General features: G+C 48.0%; 1 pseudogene; it reads left to right on the plus strand.

The window, feature by feature from the left end:
* Positions 1-317: 317 nt before the first annotated feature.
* LOC125903901 (piggyBac transposable element-derived protein 4-like) lies at positions 318-1,934 on the plus strand (annotated as a pseudogene).
* The last annotated feature ends 5,460 nt before the right edge of the window (positions 1,935-7,394 follow it).

Consider the following 7,394-nt stretch of genomic DNA (forward strand, 5'->3'; position numbering starts at 1 on the left):
CACATTGCATTACCGTGTGACCGAATGCGTACAAGCGCAGGTAGCCTAGCTTTCAAGTGGCTGCTTTTCTATATCCCCCGTTTCATGTGCAACTCTTCTGCAAAAGTTAAAAGCACCACAACATTTTTTATTATAAAATACGTAAAACACACATCTACACAGGCCCCCATGTGCAGCTTTGAAATAACCGAAATGCAGGACCTTTCCCAGCACAACAAATATACAGTCGCCGTGAAAACCAAAACAGACCCCGACTTTGTTTACACAGGTGCACATGAGTATAGAGGAGGAGAGCTGCTCATTTCTTATCTGGCATGATGACACTACACTACAGCACTAAAGAGGCACTAGAAATGATCGTGGAGCCCGATCCAGAGCCCATGGAACACAATGATCTAACCTCTGAATCCGACACCGACACAGCTGAAGAGGATGAGGAGTACCTCCTGGGGGCTGGCTCATCCTCCACCAGCTCCCCCGACTTATCTGATGGTGGGGAAGGGGAGACACCACCGGACCTGTCCTGGAGGTCCAAAAACAGGGAGATCCAGTGGGCACCCACACACTCGGAGACCCTACAATTTAACCCTTCAGGCACAGGCCTACCCGCTATGCCGTGGCCAGAGTTGGTGAAGTGATAGACAGTTTTCATTTATTTTTCACCCTAGAGGTCACGAAACTTGTCCTAGATTACACCAACCTGCATGGGAGAAGGACGGTCCCGGACTGGAAGGACCTCAATGCCACCACTGTGCAGGCTTACTTTGGACTGCTTCTGCTGGCCAGCGTGTATTGGTCCCGCGGTGAAGCAACCCGCAGCCTGTGGAATGAGCAGACGGGCCGGCATGTCTTCAGGGCGACCATGTCGGCCAAAACGTTTGGATTGATAAGCCGAATCCTGCATTTTGATGACCGGCTGTCCAGACCGCGGCGCCGGGGAGCGGACAAGCTTGCTGCGGTCCGGGAAATCTGGGATCTGTGGACTGCCCGGCTCCCCCTGATGTTTAATCCAGGTGTGGAAATTTGTGTGGATGAGCAGCTCGTGCCATATCGGTGACACTGCGAATTCAGGCAATACATGCCCATGAAGCCGGCCAGGTATGGCCTCAAAATGTGGGTCACCTGTGACGTACAAACATCATATGCATGGAGGGTGTCTGTTTACACCGGCAGAGAAACTGGTGCGCCGGCAGAACGAAACCAAGGACGGAGTGGTGTTGGAGATGACAGAGGGGCTGAGAGGGGTGACTGTGACATGCGACAGTTTCTTTTCCTCCTTCGGCTCCACAGAAAGATCGCCATGGTTGGCACCATGCGTAAAAGCCGACCAGAGCTTCCCCCTGAGCTCCTGAGGGTACAGAGGAGAGAGGTCCTCTCCTCCATCTTTGCATTCACCCAAACTCACACCCTAGTGTCCTACATCCCAAAGCGGGGCAAAAACGTTGTCCTGCTCAGCACCAAACACCGGGCGCCGGAGATCAGCGGCGAGAAGAAAAGGAAGCCCCAGATCATACTGGACTATAACTGCTGCAAAGGAGGAGTGGATACCATGGATGAGGTATTTTAATGCAATCCACAAACATATACATACACATATTTTTTTCGAAATTTATATGCTTGTCTGAGATGTTAGAAATGAAAACATTTCGTCATCGTTGTCTCTGTCTTTGATTTGCAGATGATCTCTACATACAGCTGCAGGAGAAGGACCAGACGGTGGCCCTTGGCTCTTTTTTTTAACATGCTGGACATTAGTGCCCTCAACGTGTACATTGTGTGGATGGTCATTGATCCAGCATGGCACCGAGGAAAGTCCCCACCAAAGGAGGCTGTTCCTGGAGGAGCTAGGGAGGAAACTAGTCAACCCCCAGATGGTCCGCAGGGAACGCCTCCCACTGACACCAGGCGCCCTCAGCCTCATCCTGGAAGCTTAGGCTGGCACAGGCAACCCCACCAGCACCAGCACCAACCACCACAACTGTGAGGAGGCAGTGTGCACTCTGCCCCACACGGAGAGTTGTGTTCTGCACATGCAAGATCTGTAAGAAACATGTTTGCAAGGAACATAATGGCACAGTTTGCAGCTCCTGCCTCCCCTGAACAGATCATTCTGTTATGTTTATTTTGTTATTGCTGATATTGTTATTGTTATTGTTATTCAAGTTACAGTTATTTATAAATGACAGTGACAATGCAAAAAAAACCATATTAATGTCACTGCTAATATTTCACATATAGCAGGCTGCAATCTTCAAACCATAACTTTGCATGAAGTATATTGAAAAAAAATCATTTATTGTGTTTTTTAGACCATAAAACGGAGTTGCATCATGACAAAAACTTATTATTTATTAATTTAAAGTGATAGTTCAGGTTTTTGGACATGAAGTTGTGTGAAACGCTGACCATCTGTAGCTCTGATGTGACGGTGTCACTACTGTCAACGAGCCTCCTGCTCTGAGAAATGGCCCGTAGCTTACTGGAGAAAAAGTAGTTCTGAAGATATAAGGGGGACACGTAACCAAAAGGTTTTAAGCTACAAAAAAGTATGCATGTGTTTTGTTAGACTATTTCAATAATTTTAAAGCATCCCCGCATTACATCAGACCTTGCTATCAATTGGGACTATTTTCTGGCCAGTATCACTCCGCTGTGCAGGCCCGCAAGACAGCGTGCCAACAGAAATCAATTAGACAGTTCATCACCACGCCGTGCAGGTGCGCAGGATAGCAATGACAAACGAAAACTTCATCGGCTGTTTCCAACAGAGAACCGGTAGGGTATTATTAGTGAGGAAAAAGATGTACTAGCCCTATATATACCTACTACTACAGCACGAACACCGGCTCAGGCTCACGACACACCCTCGTCAGCTGCTGTAGGTAAACAGAGGAATACCAAAATGGTGCGAACTTGTGATTTCCCCAGCTGTGGGAATAAAAACATTGGCGGCTCCCAATTCCATCGGTTTCCTGTTACAGATGAAACCCGTAGGCAACTTTGGCTTGTGTCAATTGGGATGACCCTCACTACCAAGGCGGCGAGGGTGAAGCAACTGCGTGTATGTCAAGCTCATTTCAGCTGCCCACAGATCCCGACGGACAGAGAAAACGCAATTTCCGCACTGCTGTGCCCAAAGAGAGATATGGAGTCATGGGAGACATGGAAAGTTGGACCCAGGCCAAACTTACCCGGCTCACGGCTCACAGCTCATGGATGGCTCCCACTACAGAGTTCACGAACCTAAAGACTGAACTCCAGTCCATAGAACACCTCATTAATGAGCTCCTCCAGCGACAGTCTGTGCTGTGTTCCCGGCTGGCAACGTTCGAGGCTCCGGATACTCGGCGGTCTCCGGCCCCGGCTGCGGTTGCGGCGGCGGCACCTGTTGACGTTCCCAGCTCAACCTCCACTCCATCCTGGGCTTGTGTCGTTAAAGGCCGAAAAAAGCGTTCTCTGCCCCTCTACGACCCATTCGGCCCCGGTGTCAACGATGTCACTCTGGCAAACTTTTTCTCCCCGTTGACGAAACTTCACTCTGAGCCGGTCTCTCCCCCTCCAGCGCGCAGTGCAGCCCGAACTCGGAAGCACTCCGCGCCCTCCAGTGTCTCCTCACTTTCGGGCTCAGCATCCCCCCCACTGGCATCTCTGGGCTGCAAACGACCCCGTCTTTCACCCCTGCAGTCCACATGGCATCCTCCTACATTGCCTGCTGAGGCGTCCCCTTCTCCGCCACTGGACGCGGATGACCCGCCCCTTCCACCTCGTTCAGACCACCTGTTGTCCCGGCACTTCCCCCCACACAAACCACGGACAAGGTAATCACTGGCCACGCCCCCCTGTGCTCTCCCATCTCACCAAGGCCTCCCAAGATTCCCAACCCGAAACTAGCAGTTTACAATGATAACCTAGGAACTGAAAAACCAGAACTCTTAATAATTGGCGATTCAATCATCAGATTTGTCCAACTTCTGGTTGCTATCACCTATTGTCTTTCAGGTGGCAAGACAGCTGATTTTATCGAGCTCATTCCTGCACTTCTTGACCTCCATCCCTCTGTCAACACAGTCATAGCTCACACTGGCACAAATTATGTCATGTCTAGGCAATCATCAAAACTGCAGGCAGAGCTTCAGTCCCTGTCCTACACAACTGAGAGCCTGGGGAGGCACTGTGTCCTGTCTGGGCCCATTCCCACCCTGCAGGGCAGCACGAGACGTTTCAGTCGTCTCTTCAACCTCCACCTGTGGATGCAGAACTTTTCTTCAGCTATTGGTCCTGGTTTTGTGAGCCATTTTGACTCTTTTTGGTCCAGACATGATTTCTTCAAAGCAGATGGACTGCATCCTAACAGGAAGGGATCAAGGAGGCTAACCACAAATTTTATTGATTTTATTGCCTTTTGCTTGAACTGACATCTTTCCCAGCAGGTCCCCACCCAGCACTCTGGCTCATCCTCATTTAGCTCCGCCCTTGACTATGTGGGCCCTGCCGGTACTAGTGTCCATTCCAATTCAACACCAAGCTCCAGCTTTAATTCCGCCAACAGTTCTTTTATTCCTGTGAGGATCTCTGAGAGGCAGTGTGTAAAATCAAATGTGCGCTCTCCGCACAGGTCCGGCCTTGTTGCAGTTAATATCACCTCCCCAGTCCCCATCGAAAGCTCAGCCCAGTTCTGCTTACTTAATGTAAGATCTCTCTCCAACAAGTCTTTTATTTGTCAGGATTTTATTGTTACACACAATGTTGATTTCTTCCTGATCACTGAGTCATGGCTAAATTCTGATGACCGTGCCCCCCTCACTGAATCATCTCCTCCTGGCTACTCATTTTTCCACCAGCCTAGAATGACAGGCAGAGGAGGGGGGCTCACTGTTATCCATAGAAGTGGGTTTACCTGCTCCCCCATCACGCTGGGCTCTTTTTCCAGCTTTGAGTGTCTCAGCTTCATTTTAAAGAACGAACTGCCATTTTTATGTGTTTTAATTTACAGGCCCCCTAAATCAACTGCTGGTTTTTTATAGGAATTTTCAGATCTTTTCTCTCTCATTATGTCACAACATGACAGAGTTCTGATTTTAGGGGATTTTAATATTCATGTCTGCTGTCCATCTGCCTCCTCTCTAATTTCACTACTCTTATAAACTCTTTCAATCTGACTCAATCTGTAAAGCAACCAAGCCATGATAAAGGACACACCCTGGACTTGGTCCTCTCCCAACGGGTTCTGCTTGGAGGATGTGTTTTTGACTGATTTTGTGGCCTCTGATCACAACGCAGTACTTTTCAAGGCCGCTCACCTCTCTCCAGTCCCTACACCCACCTCACAAATCTGCTCTCATCCTCTTAGCTCACTCTCTGCTCCAACTTTTTGCCATGCCTTTTCTTCAATGTGTGGTGCTATCAGTAACCATCTACAACTCCCTCTCTCTGTAGATGAATTGGTCAGTGATTTCAATAACTCCTGCACTACTATTTTAGACTCTATTGCCCCTGTAAGGTACAAAAAGAAAACTCCTTCTTCATGTCCATGGTTAAGTGACAAGCTTAGGCTTTTAAAGAGACAGTGCAGGAAAGCAGAGCGAAAATGGAAACAGGACAAGCAGAGTGGCTCCCTCGCCTCCCTTAAAAGTCTCATGTCGTTTTATCAACATCAACATGCTGTCAAAGTGGCTAGAAACACTTATTTTGCTAACCTGATCGCTAACCAGGGCCATAATCCCAGAGTACTTTTTAAAACTATTTATTCTGTGACTCGACCTGCACCCAGCCAGGCTCCTGACCCCTCTCCAGAGAAATGTGAAGAAATTCTTCTTCATTTTGTAAATAAGATCGTGCAGATCCGACAGCAGTTTGGCACTGTTTTTAGAGAAGCTGACACAGACTCACACCTCCACTTTCCTTTAACTCATTTTAACAAAATTTCCCTGTCCTCCCTGGAGCACATAGTTGCAGCATCAAAATCTTCCACCTGCCTCTCAGATTGCTTGCCCACTTGGTTTTTAAAAACTGTGTTTCAGATGGTTGGTCCTGATGTTTTAGCCATTGTTAACCTCTCTCTGTCCACAGGCACTTTTCCATCATGTTTTAAACACGCCCTTTTAAAAAACCCGACTTTGGATGCCTCAGTTTTGAATAATTTTAGACCGATCTCCGAGTTGCCATTTTTATCAAGGGTTTTAGAAAAGGTCGTCTCTACTCAGCTGATTGCCTTTTTAGACAACAATGAATTGTTGGAGAAGTTCCAATCAGGCTTTCGCTCCCAGCACAGTATTGAGACTGCTCTTATCAAGGTCACAAATGACTTGTTGCTGGCGGCTGACTCAGGGCTCTGTTCACTTTTAATTTTACTTGATCTCAGCTCAGCCTTTGATACGGTGGACCATGTTACCCTAATTAGCCGTCTGGAACACCTTATTGGCATCAGTGGTGTGGCGCTCGAGTGGTTCAAGTCTTATCTATCAAATAGGTCCTTCTCTGTGTCTCTTGGTGATGCCTGTTCCTCTCATGCTCCCCTTTTCTGTGGGGTCCCCCAGGGGTCAATTCTGGGGCCCATCCTTTTTTCCATCTACATGTTACCCCTGGGGAGAATCATTCAAAGTCACAACATTAATTTTCATTTCATATGCAGATGACACACAGTTATATGTACCGTTGAAACCTGGTTCTTCAGATGTTTCCCATATTCTCTCATGCCTGGCAGATATAAAAACATGGATGTCCAACAACTTTCTCCAGCTAAATGATTCAAAAACAGAGGTTATCCTTTTCCCCCCATCTACCTCCAGCACCTGCATTCCCAACAGTCTCCCCTCTAGCCTTGGTTTCCAGAAAGAAGCTCGCAATCTTGGTGTCTTGTTTGACTCAGAGCTATCTTTTGATTCACAGGTAACCAAGGTAGTGCAATCCTGTTATGGGCAGCTGAGACAGCTAACAAGAATCCGTTCTTTCCTCTCTTCCACTGACTTGGAGAAGGTTGTCCATGCTTTTATCTCTTCTTCTCTCTCTTCTCTCAAGATTAGATTACTGTAATGCCCTGTATTCTGGGATCAGCAAGGGAAACATCCGTAGATTGCAACTTATTCAGAATGCTGCTGCCAGGCTTTTAACAGGTACAAAGAGAAGTGACCATATCTCTCCAACCCTTGCTGCTCTCCACTGGCTGCCTGTGAGTTTTAGAATTGATTTTAAGATTTTACTAACTGTTTTTAAAGCCCTGAATGGTCAGGCTCCTGCCTATATCCGTGACCTGCTTTTACCCTACGAGCCCGAACGCTGTCTGAGATCCGCCGGCACAGCTTTACTTAAGGTCCCGAGGTCCCGTCTCATTACAAAAGGTGACCGGGCCTTCGCTGTCCACGCTCCACAGCTTTGGAACTCCCTGCCCGGTGATC

The sequence above is a fragment of the Epinephelus fuscoguttatus genome, linkage group LG16 (genome assembly GCF_011397635.1).
Source record: "Epinephelus fuscoguttatus linkage group LG16, E.fuscoguttatus.final_Chr_v1".
In the NCBI taxonomy this organism is placed as follows: Eukaryota; Metazoa; Chordata; class Actinopteri; order Perciformes; family Serranidae; genus Epinephelus; species Epinephelus fuscoguttatus.